This window comes from Neofelis nebulosa, chromosome 15, assembly GCF_028018385.1.
Source record: "Neofelis nebulosa isolate mNeoNeb1 chromosome 15, mNeoNeb1.pri, whole genome shotgun sequence".
Classification (NCBI taxonomy): Eukaryota; Metazoa; Chordata; class Mammalia; order Carnivora; family Felidae; genus Neofelis; species Neofelis nebulosa.
Window position 1 is genome coordinate 26,706,875 of NC_080796.1, and position 12,003 is coordinate 26,718,877.

Sequence of the window (12,003 nt, forward strand, 5' to 3'; positions counted from 1 at the left end):
TTCAGAAGACCCCGAGAGAACCGGGCTGGGGGCTCTCTTGTGGGATCTAGTGGTGTGTTCGGTCTAGGGGAGGGGAACGGAGAGGGAGACCCACTTGGTAGCATCAAGAAGATTAGACAAGACTTGACCAGTCCATTTTCGCCTGATTTACAGTTTACTTTTAAAGTTTATTTGTTTATTTTGAGAGTGTGTGTGAGCAGGGGAGGAATAGAGAGAGAAATAGACAGAATCCTAAGCAGGCTCTGCACTGACAGTGCAGAGCCCGAAGCGGGACTCAAACCCACAAACCGTGAGATCATAATCTGAGCAGAAATTTAGCCTGACTTAAATCTAAGATGTTCAGACTTGGTTGTGGGGAAGGCAAAGAGCAATTGGAGTTTTCCCTGAGTTTACCCCAGCACAGTGGTGGCCTGGAGCCCAGCCTGCGATTCCAAAGGGCGAGCTGGACCCTGTGCTGGCCAAAGCATGGGCGGGCCCCCAGCTTAATAGTGGGGACTGGCTAAACGGGGCCCTCCACCCAGTGTGAGGCAGATCCTGACTTGAGCCTGCTGTGGTCATGTGCAAAGCGCAACCTGCTGCCTGGTCAGCCTCGCCAGGCACTTGTGAGGTACGTCCTACAGCTCCCACCTCTCCTCCAACCCTGGGGGCGGGCGGCACTCCCTGCACCCCTGCCCTGTGAGTGGGTCTGGGAGGGGCAGGGCCGCTCGGAGGTCTGAGATCTGGGTTGTAGGCAGGGAGGATGGTGAGAACCCACCTGTGAGATGGGGTCTGACCAGTGCAGTGGCCCACGGCCTAGGTTGTAGCTGATCTGGGCCCCTGTTCCCCCTTCCCCTGGCAGCCAGGTTTTTGTTCTTGTCATGGTGGATTAGCTCCCTAAATAGAGGTTGCACAGAGAAAACGAAAGGAGGAAAATGGGGAAATTAATAGCTCTGGTAAAAGATCTGGTGGGGAAGAAAGTTAAAACCAATTGACCGAATGAGAGTTTGATGATCCCATACACTCTCTGGTCCTTTTCTGATACATAGACAGGGATCACAGTTAAATGTTGGGTGTAGGCACAAAACACACTTCACACCCATTTGCCTACGAATTCTCAAGTCTTCATCTTGAAAGCTGGTGGGCCCAGGGCTCAAGATCCACCCCCCCCCCGCCCCCACTCCCGCCCTGGGACTGATGCCACCAGGTGGTATTGTGCATATGACCCGCCTGCAGGCTGAATGACAGGACGCTTTTCCTGTGAAGACAACTGGGTAGTAGCGACACGGAGCGTGTGTGCTGTCTCACTGGCAAGGAGGAAAGACACAGAGATGAGCTGCAGGAGGGGAGAGAGTGGAGGAGGCAGAGAAACGTCTCTCTTTACGTCACGCTCTGGGAGAACGCTAGAGTCCTGAAGTCTGGCCCCGAGGGATCACCACATTTTAGAGGAACATCAAGGAGCAGATCTGAGTGGCGGGGACAGGCCAAACCCTGAGAGCCCCAAGTGCCCCTCTGGCAAGAAGAGAAGATCTTGCTGCCAGGAATCTCAGGGCTAGAATTCTCTGCTAGTGGCCTATCCCCTTTCACCTTTTTTATTCTTCATCTTCGCTGGACTTATTGCTCAAAAGAAAAAGCAAAGCTAGACTGGAGTTCCAGAAAGAGTCTCTATGGCTTCTTTAAATCAGGTGGGCTATGAACCTGTAGGAAATGTCAAAACAGAAACAAAGGGAAGAAAGAAATCTCTTCTGCACCAGCAACTGCGCCGTTAAGCTCTATTAGTGTATGGGATGTGGGGCGGAATTATTGCTTCCACCCGAAATCCAATTTCTACTCCACCCATAATGGCTCTCGAGAGGTGACCATGCTGCCCTACTAGTTCAGGTGAACTGAACCTGCTCTACTAGTACAAATAACAACACTGACTGACTTTCTGCCCAGAAAACTAAGTGCATCCAATCTAATATAATACCCACACCATATACTGTTGGCATACAGCTGGTGACTATCGGGAAACATGGAGTTACAACTCAAGTCACCTCAGTCAGTTGCAAAACCCCCCTTGAGTGTCAGGCAATAGAAGGAGAGCCAAGGAAAGGAACGTTTCACACTTGCGTGGCCTTTTTACAGCTGCCTTTACCCACACGGTTGCACTTGCTGCTCACATCAACCTCCAAAGGAGACAGAACTTATTACCTTCATTTCGCGAATGAAAACAGTGGTCTAAGAGCGGTTAAATGACTTCTCAAAAGCTATACTCTAAGAGGCAGAACCTGGATTAGAACCAGGGTGCTCTCACTTTAAATTCAGGACTCTTCCAGCGATGGCAATGGCTTTTAAACTGTGTACCTCAGGGGCGCCTGGGTGGCGCAGTCGGTTAAGCGTCCGACTTCAGCCAGGTCACGATCTCGCGGTCCGTGAGTTCGAGCCCCGCGTCAGGCTCTGGGCTGATGGCTCGGAGCCTGGAGCCTGTTTCCGATTCTGTGTCTCCCTCTCTCTCTGCCCCTCCCCCGTTCATGCTCTGTCTCTCTCTGTCCCAAAAATAAATAAAAAATGTTAAAAAAAAAATTAAAAAAAAAAATATTAAAAAAAAAATAAATAAATAAATAAATAAACTGTGTACCTCACAGAACATCCTTGGGAAGGAAGGGAAGTCTTGCATCCTTGACTCCTGCTCAGGTGGGAACAGCTCCAATTTCATTTGCTTATCTGTTGGCGTTCCATTCAAGGTTTAAAATAGATTGAAAAGTCACTGCGCTCTGCCATGATGCCCCCAGTGGGGGGTACGGCCACAGGACAAGGAGCCCACTTGGAATGCACACAAAGAAAGGAGGGGGTAGAGATACCGGCACCCCGGGTAAACTCCCTGCATGCCCGGGCCCTGCACTTCAGATCTTCTCGTAGGAAAAGAAACAGCTGAGGCTTGTCAATTTGGGGAGGTACTTTCTGGCTTGACATCACAGGGTCAGCTTTGTGGATCTCATCCAGACAAATCTAAGGCCCTCAGCAGACTCTAAGTCACAAGCCACCTAAGTTTAATGAGCTGTTACAGCCCCGTGCCTGGTAAGCAATACTTCCAGCCTTCTCCATGTGCTGGCTCCAGTGACATCTATGCTGATCCCAAAGGCTGGCTTATTCCGGGTGTCACTTCTTCATGGTATGAGGCCACTGAGGGGGTCATCCTCACCAGCCTGAGTCCTGAGACCTCCTAACAGTTTGTCCCTTTCTTCCAAGCTCTTCTTTCACATGGCTCTGTCTGCTCTCTGACCACTATTCTGATCTTCCCAGGAACCCTGCATTACACCTGCTAGTTTTAGCTTCTCCAAATGGAACTGCTTAGAAACAGCCTTCTTCTCTTCCCCAGCTTCCCAGCTGGCAAATATTCTGGCTTACCAAGGGCCTCCTGGAGCTGTGTAGAGTCAGGAAAATCCTTTAAGGTTTGGTTTTGACCCTTTAAGCTGGACTCTTAAAATCTGCTTGCTACAGATAAAAGACAGGTCTAAGGTCTGCCTTGGCAGATCATTGAGGTTGGTGGACCAAATGTCCACCAAGGTTGGACCAGATTGGTCCTTGGTGGACCACCAAGGTTGGTGGACCAGATTTTACAAAGCACTTACAGCTTGGTTTTGTCATTTGTTTTCACATCTCTCTCTCTCTCTAAACTGTGTGTAATAGGGACGCCTGGGTGGCTCAGTCGGTTAAGCGTCCGACTTCGACTCAGGTCATGATCTCGCTGTCCGTGAGTTCGAGCCCCGCGTCATGCTCTGGGCTGACGGCTCGGAGCCTGGAGCCTGCTTCCGATTCTGTGTCTCCCTCTCTCTCTCTGCCCCTCCCCCGTCCATGCTCTTTCTCTCTCTGTCTCAAAAATAAATAAACGTTAAAAAATTTTTAAAAGTAAACTGTGTGTAATAGAAAGAAGTCAGACCTGGATTCGAGTCCCAGCTTTGCATTGACAAACTGTGACCTTAGACAAACTACTCAATCTCTCTGAACTTCCTTTCTTCATTTATATAAAAATGATAATACACTGCACAGGGTTGGTGTTTGTTTTTTAATGAAAAATTAATGAAATAAATCTATAGAATACTTAGCACAGAGTCAGATTTCAATAGATGCTAGTTTCTTCTTTCTCCTTAAGGATAAAACCCTAAACTTACCCATGTCTGTTTTCCCAAAATCTAGTACGATGGTTAGTACATAACATATTCTCAGTGAATGTTGACAGTATGAATGAATAAATAAGGAGTGAATCAAGAGGGCCTACATGAAATTGATAGGCCATGGGAAAGGTTGCCAAAACAAAAGTATTAGTAATTAAGAGTGAGAAATCTATCAAATGCTCCAAAATTGTACCTATAAATATGTTCACTGTTGTGTTCTTTATAATAATGGAACTTTTAAAATAACCTAAATGTTCAACAAAGGGGACTGGGTACATTAACTAAAGTAGTTTAATTTTTAAATATTAAATTTTTAATTTTACAGAGAGAGAACATGAGCAGGGGAGAGGGGTGAGGTGGGGGTGGGGAGGAGAGAATCTTAAGCAGGCTCCACGCTCAGCATGGAGCCTGGCACAGGGCTTGATCTCATAACCCTGGGATCATGACCTGAGCTGAAACCAAGAGTAAGACATTTAGGGAGCTTGGGTGGCTCAGCATACATGCTTTCTCTCTTTCTCTCAAGAATAAATAAATATTAAAAAAAAAAGTGTTGGATGCTCAACCAACTCTATAAACTACTATAAACTACTATATTAAAGTAGTTTAGGGGCGCCTGGGTGGCTCAGTCGGTTGGGCGGCTGACTTCGGCTCAAGTCATGATCTCGCGGTCCGTGAGTTCGAGCCCCGTGTCAGGCTCTGTGCTGACCGCTCAGAGCCTGGAGCCTGTTTCGGATCCTGTGTCTCCCTCTCTCTGACCCTCCCCCATTCATGCTCTGTCTCTGTCTCTATCTCAAAAATAAATAAACGTTAAAAAAAAAATTAAAAAAAATAAAGTAGTTTAATATAGGGTCACCTGGGTGGCTCAGTTAATTGAGTGCCCGGCTCTTGATTTAGGCTCAGGTCATGATCTCGTGTTTCATGAGATGGAGCCCCGCTTCAGGGTCTGCACTGACAGCAAGGAGTCTGCTTGAGATTCTTTCTCTCCCTTTCTGTCTGCCCTTCTCCTGCTCGTGTGCACGCATGTGCACCTTCCCCGCCCCGACAAATAAATAAACTTAAAAAAATAGTTTAATATAAAATTCTATGCAACCATTTTCAAAATGTAAATTTTAGGAGTATGTTCCACGAAAATATCCAAAACATGTTTTTAGGTAAAATGGTATGTTAAAAAATTGTACTCCTGTAAAATTGTATTTCAAAAGAAAGAAATGCCTGGAAGAATATTAATAGGCAATGGTTATGTCTAGATGGTGGAATTATAGCAATTTTTATTTTATATACTGTATTATCCAACATTTGAATTTTTATGAGTATCGTTCTTATAATCCGGAAAACAAATTTCTTTTGGAAAACTAAAACACACAAACATAACAATCAGTGACAGATTTTTTTGGGTTGTAAATGTCAAAACCCACTTTAAACCCACATAGATGCAAAGGCAAATGTATCTGGAAGACTATTTTGGCTGCAGGAAGGTTGTGGTGTGGCTGGACCTCAGGAATAGGTAGAAACAGATCCAGCACGCTGCACCTCTGGGTGTGGGTATCATCCCTTCTACTGCAGGCCAGCTTCCTCCACATGGCAGGAGATGCCATCTTGATGAGTTCAGAGCTGCTAGTCTCTGCCACAGACAGAAAATGAGCACCGTGCTCTGTGGTCCCTAGGTTGTGAATTCCAAAATACACTGCAATTGGTCCCACTGGATCGGATGTTGATCCCTTGCCCAGTTGCTGTGCCCAGGGCATGGCGGTGTTCTGTAATTGGTCCACCTTGTGGCTCATTCCCATCTTTGGGTCCATTAGTGTGCCCAGCAGGCAAGGTCCTGTCAGAAGAGCTTAAATAATAAGTTGAGAAATGATGGTCTCCTTCTCCCTACACCCTTCTGCTGTGAACTGATATTTCCTTGGAGGTGAGGGAGACAGGATAGGACATTCTGAGTGTGTTGGCTTAATTTTGGTTTTCAGAGGAGGGCAGGGGGAGGCCGGAAGTAGAACGGTGGCCAGGATTGGACTACCTAATTGCATTATCAACATCAGATGCAATGAGTGAGCTTTCCTGACATGTCCTTGTGCTGGTGTGAAGATTCATCTGAGTCCTTGAAGAGCATACGGCTCAACCCAGGGGCTGCGTGCTGGCTGGACAGAGACAGCAGCTTTTGTTATTCTAATTCCCTCTCTTCCTGGGCACCGTCCATCACTTCCATATAAGTAAGGACAAACAGATCTTCTAAAGAATGATGCATGTTCTTAAAGTATCTTGCATAGAACAGCCAGAGCTCAATAAAACATTCAGTGCATTCCCTGCTTTATTTACTTACTCAGGGGTGGTAATTTCATTTATTTCCAAAATAGAGTGAGTGTGTCTAGAAAATAAACGTTTTAAAATACCGTAGGACCTCATGATATCATGGCTTACTGTTATAATTCAATTTGTGATAAGTTACTATGTTGGAATGGGATCATGGCACCTCTGGTGGTCAGGAGCTATGCTTTAGCCATCACTGAGCCCCAAGGTAGTGCTGGTCCACAGTAGGTACTCAGAGGTTAAGGATGTTCAAAAATCTAATGGTTCATTCTTAACAGACTTGTTTCCTTGGGTTTCTTTCTTTCTTTCTTTTAGTATTTATTGATTTTTGAGAGAGACAGACAGAGCATGAGCAGGGAAGGGGCAGAGAGAGAGGGAGACACAGAATCCGAAGCAGACTCCAGGCTCTGAGCCATCAGCACAGAGCCCAACACAGGGCTCAAACTCACAAGCTGCAAGATCGTGACCTGAGCCGAAGTTGGACCCTCAACCGACTAAACCACCCAGGTGCCCCTCTTTGGGTTTCTATTGTGGTTTTTTTCTTCCTTTCTGACTTTTTTCTCCTTTTTTTTCCTGTGTAGTAAGGATACCGTCCATTTCCCCACATCTTCTGGTTCTTGCAATAAATCATTTTCAGAGGCTCATTCTTACTCTGAGCCTTTGGGATGATGTTCCCTTTGCCTTGTTCTACAGCATTTCCCCACATAATTCATTTTTTTGCCCTTTTACCCATCCTTTTGATCAAGGTAGGATCTATCCTCCTACCAACAGAGAAGCTATTTGGACTGCCTTGGGTTGGGCTCACTATCCACTTGAGCATTGGCTGAGCACTCTAGATGGCAGTGGGTTCATGGCTACACCTCCCAGCCCACTGTCAGCAATTGTCTTGTTCTTGTGGGGGGTTTAGTCTAGCCTCCTAGCAAAAACATTGCCCTGGAGGCTCTGCTGGCCATCAGTCTATTTCCTTTTGCCCTAAAACAATATGGCACAGATGACATTATATTTCTAAGATGCACAAAAGGATTTTAATGTGGCATCATATAGAATCACATGTCTCATCCCTCCATAGCCACTGCAGTGAGAGCACATTATAACACATTTTGTTTATACTGAAACTTAATTATCATTGAGCACTGAGGAGGGACAAAAAGAGAATTCTTGCTTTCCTATTTAGTATATAAAGAGCTATGGAATGAAAAAAAAAAATCTACCAAAAACCATGACAAGTCTGGCGATTTTTATCCCATGTCCATGGCCATGTGTCATCACTATGCATTATTCACCTTGCTCTTCAGTATGAAATTGATTTTTAGTTGCAGGTAAAGGGATATGCTTTATCAACAGCTGCCTAAGTGGTAAGGACATTTGTTTTTATTAAACAAGAAGTCCAGAGGTATGGTCTCAGGGATGGTCTAACCACATCATCAAAGGCTCAGGCTCTCTCTCTTCTTCACACTCTGACTTAATAGGCATGCTGCTTTTTTTCATAATGTGTATTGCTTCACAGACTTCGTGTGGCTACCTTAGTTCCAGGCATTACATCCATATTCCAGATGGGAAGGAGGAGAAAGGGATCACAGCAAGCTTTTCTGCAAGTCTGTCCCTTTTATTAGAAAAGCAAACAGTTCCTGGAAAATTCCCAGCCAGCTTTCACTTTATGCCTCATTGGTCCCAGCTTGTAACACTTTACTCCTAGCAGCAAAGGAGGATGGAACAATGAGCATTTTGTAAAGAGAAATCGTGTAACCATGAGTAGATTGGATTTATCAATCTTAATTCATTCCCCAAGTCAAGGGATATTGCTGCTACACACCACCCACCTCCACCACCACCCGAACAGAATTAGTGTTGTGTTAGCAATGACTGCTGCTGACAGTCCAGGGCAACCTTGGCAGCATTATTTTTAGCTGCAGTGATGGTGGCTGTAGAACTGACCGGTGCTTTTCTAAGGTAAATATACTTGGAAAAGAGTGAAATGATGTATGTTTTTTCACAAATTTGTGTGTTATCACTGTGCAGGGGCCAGGCTAATCTTCTCTGTATCGTTCCAATTTTAGTATATGTGCTGCTGAAGTGAGCACAAAATGAGGTCTGGTTCTGATCACTGATAATAAATATGGAGTCAATGGAATGGAATATTATCCAATACAACATACTTTAAAAATGACAGCATGACTTACTGAATTGAAGAAGACTACAGAGAAAGCAAATCAAATAATACTTATACAATCTTCCTTTGTGAAAGCAAGTAATTTCTGAATCCAATATAAAAGGAATTACAAACACCATTTGCACTGGCGGTTCAAATTTCTCCAAGCAAGTAAATTCTGAGAATCACAGACTTCAAACATCCCTTTCTAGTCTCTATTTCTACTGAATTCAGAGTGAAAGGTATTTCTTGGGTTGTGGCTTCTTCTACCCAAGCAAAGACTACAGAGGCCCATTGCCTACTTCTGTTTCTTACCCCTCCCATTATTGTCTCTCAAGCTCACCCCTTCGTAAAGTTAATTTTGGTGTTAGAGGTCTTCTATTAGCGCTCACAAAGTGAATGGTACAGAGTTAAGGTGTCCAACCATCCCGGATTCCTAGGACTGAGGCTTCCCTAGGAAGCAAGATTTCAGTGCTAAAACCAAAACCATCCTAGGCAAACTAAAATGGCTGGTCACCCTAGGGATGATCACCAACATGAAAGGGGGTGAAGGAGAGGGAGTTTGAGAGGAAGGAAGGAGAAGGAGGACCTGGGAAGTCATGGCCATTCAACCCAACTTTAAATTTCATGGTTTTTCTTTCCATCTTAATAACTAGGGTTCCTGCACGTCAACTCACGAGTGATGCTTGAACTCATCATTTCTTCAGGTTCTTTACTCTTCCAACCTGTACCTAATTGCCTCCCAATTCTGCCCCTCTATCAATGTTTCCCAATTCCTATTCCCGGTCACCAGACTCAATGGCATTGTAAGTGAATGCTACGAAGCCCCCTCTGATCCGACACATAGCAACGATAATGAACATGAGAAAGAGAATTTTACAAGTCATAGCCACACTCAAAAATGAGATACATATATGTCCTCAGTCCTGGAACAGAATCAAAATGCAAAGCAAAGAGGGGCTGATCTGAGGCTCTGGATCTGGAAGTAGGTAGTAGGAACTGTGAGTTTGGCTTCTGCGGATAAAAGCCCGCCAGAGGGGAAAGGAGCTCTGTGGGAGGCATGGGAACCAGAGTCATGCTCAGAGCTCACAACCGGAAACTGGGGCAGGGCTTCCCTGGCTTGTGAAAGGAAGCCTGAGGTGTAGCTTAGCCTTTTAAGAGAACCAGGCTCAAACAAGAACCCCATGTTCAGAAATACATAGAGAAATACATAGAGAAAAAGAAAGGCAGGGGAGAAAACACTCCTACATATGATGATCCTATAAACTCAGTTTTAAAATTCATAAAACTAATACTAAGAAACAGCCAATAAAATCAATAACTGTAATACGAGTTTTTCCAGAAAAAAATAATAAAAAATTTTGAAAAAGACTTGAAAATATGTTTGCATTTAGAATCCTTGAAGAGATCAACGAAGGCATTACATCCTTACAAAAAATACATGCCAGTGATCTATTATGCCATTAAAACAGACAAATAAGTACAGGTGGATATAAAATTAGAAATTAGGAAGAAAAATATAACCATTGAAAAATTTTAAAGACTGTAGGGTAGTTTCCAAACTAAATGTAGTTGCACAGAGAGGATTAACAAATTGGAACTGGGAGGAATTCATGCAGAAGGTTACAACATCAAAGGGGCCATACAAATGAGAGAGAGAATGGCAGGTGTTGTGGTTATGGACTGGGGGCTCAGGAAGGGCTTGTCAAAGCAGACATTTGGTTTCGTCGTCGTTGTTGTTGCTGCTGCTGCTGTTAGAGAAAGAGAGCATGCACATGAGAGGAGGGGGGAGGCGCAGAGGGAGAGAGAGAATCTTAAGCAGGCTCCACACTCAGCACGGAGCCCAAAGCAGGGCTTGATCCCATGACCCTGGGAACATCACCCAAAGCAGACATTTGAACAGCTACCTGACCAAGTAAGGATGTGAAGGTAAATAAATATAAATCAACTTCATAGACACCCAGCAGTCATAATACCTATTTTCCAAGTGGCTCTAAGAATTAAATAGTATGCATAAAAACACCAAGCCTAGTGCCTGACACTTAATGTATAACAAATATTAGGAAGCTCTACTTCCCTTCCTAAAAACCCAAGTGAAAAGAATAGAATTTAGCTTTTGGCCTCCATATTGAGGGGGCTTCGGCCACTTCTGCTCCAGCCCAGCATCATTCCCAAGGGACTCGAATTGGGTGATGATTTTTGGTTCTAATAATGGTGGATTCAGCTCTTTGTGACAAAGCGGCTGGAACACTGTCAGCTGTTCATGTGCCTGTTTTCTCCGTCTGCTTCTCTCCCTTGAGAACAAACTCTGTTTTCCCCTCTAGCATTAACTAAACAAGCTAGTCATGGCCAAACTGTAGAGATGACATTTTAATACATCCAGGCAGCCTGGCTAGTAGTTTCTTTGCAAATCTCAAAATTTCATCAGCACGGCTCTGGGCACTTCTCTGTTATGTCTTGTCTGGAGCCTCAAAGGAACTCCTGACAGAGGTCACGAAGTGGGGAGAGACAAAGCCACCCTCATTCTGAGCAGCGAGCCTTTTCGACTCACAGGCCCCGGATGGAAACATTCCCTCATGAAAAGAACAAAATAAGACTGGTTCACAGCGAACAGCAACAGAATGTTCTGTCGGACAGAGAGCAGCTTCTTGGAACGTGGGAATCTGAGAGACTGGATTGCATTCAAAGAAAATGCCCCTAGAGTGATAAAGAGCAAGTCCTGGGGGCTCCGCAATGTTCAAGATTCCATGCTCTAAACAGGGGTGGGGTTCCCTGCCAAGCCTGGGAGGGGGCTGGTATCCTGGAAACTCGACTAGGCTGGGAAGTGAGACCCCGATGGTCAAGGACACTGGGGGTAGCCGCTTCTTCCTCCCCTGAGAGAGACAGAAAAGGGAGGCTGTGACGAAGCACAAAGGAGTAGCTGGGGGTGCACTGTGTGTTTGTTTTTCTAGCCAGGGGAGAGAAAATGTGCCCCACCCTCTCTGAGTCCTCGGTCAGGAAAAGGTTGTTTTCAGAAGGAAAGAATGAAGAGGAAGAGGAAACATCCCTTTTTGCTGCAGCTACGACTGGCTTTCGCTCCCAGGGGCGAGGCAGGCTGACGGCCACTAGATGCTGTCCAGGGAGCCCCCTGGGTTCTCGGTCCTCCCCCCTCACCAGCGCAAGTGCCCCCGCTAACAAGTCAACAAAAAAATAAGTCTTCCAAAAGAATAATAAGTCTTCCCCTTGTTTACTTTGAGTTTTTTTTTTCTTTTTTAAAAACTGCACCTCTCATCAAGTCTGAATTATTTAAAAGAAAACAATAAAGAACTGAGCATTGCAACTTTGGCTCTGTTGGAGGTAAATGTTCATGCTTGGAATGGAAAAATAACAGGAATTGCAGGGATGAGCGCTAGGATTCTAACGTCTCCCACGTCCCAC

The 12,003-nt window shown here is 45.0% G+C and overlaps 1 long non-coding RNA gene and 1 other non-coding gene across 3 annotated transcripts in view; one reads left to right on the top strand and one right to left on the bottom strand.

Moving 5' to 3' along the window:
- The window catches only part of LOC131495499 (uncharacterized), a 58,364-nt gene that overhangs the window by 24,773 nt on the left and 21,588 nt on the right, over positions 1–12,003 (top strand). The gene's annotated exons all lie outside the window — the stretch shown is intronic.
- On the bottom strand, positions 8,412–8,518 carry LOC131496703 (U6 spliceosomal RNA). Its single transcript, XR_009254631.1, has one exon. It is a non-coding gene; the product is annotated as a U6 spliceosomal RNA (small nuclear RNA).